Here is a 1656-nt window from a genome sequence, read left to right as displayed (position 1 = left end):
CCCGCATAAGGGCTGCTGGAGGGCGCTGTGAAAGCGCCCACTGTTTAGCCAGCTAGGGAAGGAGATGTCCAAAATGGCGGAGACGTCTCCTTCCTGGGGAAGTTAGGAGAAAACTCCGCTTCTCCAAGCTCTTGTGGTAAGGCCTGACGGCTGTCAGGTAGGCCCACAGACATCTGGGGGCTTAACTGTCTCTGTGATGCTGTGCTTCAGTGGTCACATTCCATGTCTACTCTCATGTTCTGCTTCTGCACCTGGTTCTTTTTGTCTTAGAAAAGATAATCAGTAATAATAATATAAATCTTAATGTTTTAGTTCTTTCTTGATAAGTATGGAAAAGGTGCTTATGAATTATTCTCCTTACCTTACTTCGGGTGCCAGAAATTCCTAAGCCCCTACCTGAATGGCACGTGATGTACTTGACCCTATCACTGCCACACCCTATCTACCCTGCCCCCAGTCTTGGACCATCAAGGCCACGTCCCACCTACCCTGACCCCAGATTTGCAACTCAATAAAAGTGAGGGCATCCCAGCATTCGGGGACACTGCTGGTCTCCGCTATCTAGGTAGCAGTGGACCCCGGGCCCAAACTCTCTTTTCTCTATCTCTGTGTCTTGTGTCTTTTATTTCTACAATTTCTCATCTCCACACCAGCCAGGAGTGGCTCAGAATCTGTAGGGCTGGACCCTACAGGGATGCAGAGCTGTGATTATTAATTAGGTACATACCTGGTTGATGACCTGCAGGACAATACAATTATAATGTTCTCTAATGAGCAGAATAAAAGCTAATACTGATTACTGTTTCTCTGCAGGCTAATCTCTTAAATCTATAGTGCTATAAAAAGCCTCTGTTTCATCAACCGTCTGATGTTCAAATTCATTGGTGAAACTTAAACATTCTAATAGAATCCAATAGCACAGCACTCTGGTATTAAAAGATCATGCATCTAACTCTGTCCCTTATTTCTAATTTGTATGAATTTTCAGAACATGTAAAGAGGTGGGAAAAGGCTGAGCTTAGTGTGTAGATGGATTTGCCTGATGCATGGGTAGAAAATCAAAACAGACTGTGATAGCACCACAAAGAGGACTGGTGCTTACAGGTCCAATCCTTATACTTTTCTGTCCTCTGCCTTGGGGAGATGAGACTTTGTCTTTCAACTTTAACTTAAATTGGTGATCAATCACCCTTAGCCTTTCACTGTCTCTCTGCAATTCAATAGCTTCTAGTAACAACCATATGATTGCATAATCTTTATAATTACTACTTCCTCTTAACCTTTCAAGTTCTTGAGATATTGCACCTGTCAGTAAATTTCCTTCCATTGGTACCCTATCTCACTTCACCACTGGTGAAAGTTTTGACAGTTGCACCACTACCACATAGCAGGTTATCAGTACTTCTTTACCAACAGTGATGTAGTTCCCGTTTCTAGCCAGCTGGCAGGTAATAAAGTTCCGAAATCCAAATTTTATAATCTGCCTCTTAGGACCACTGCTAACACCAAATATTAAACTTTAAGTTCCCTCAGAAACATTCTGATGAACAACACTTGTAATGGAGTGATAGAAGTAGGATTAAGCAGAGGGAGAATTTATGAAGAAACATACAGTTCCAATAGGTGCCTCACCTGATCCCACAGAGATACCTAAAG

This window comes from Sapajus apella, unplaced genomic scaffold, assembly GCF_009761245.1.
Source record: "Sapajus apella isolate SASKATOON/1434 unplaced genomic scaffold, GSC_monkey_1.0 scaffold115, whole genome shotgun sequence".
NCBI lineage: Eukaryota > Metazoa > Chordata > Mammalia > Primates > Cebidae > Sapajus > Sapajus apella.
Note: the sequence above shows the minus strand (reverse complement) of the source record.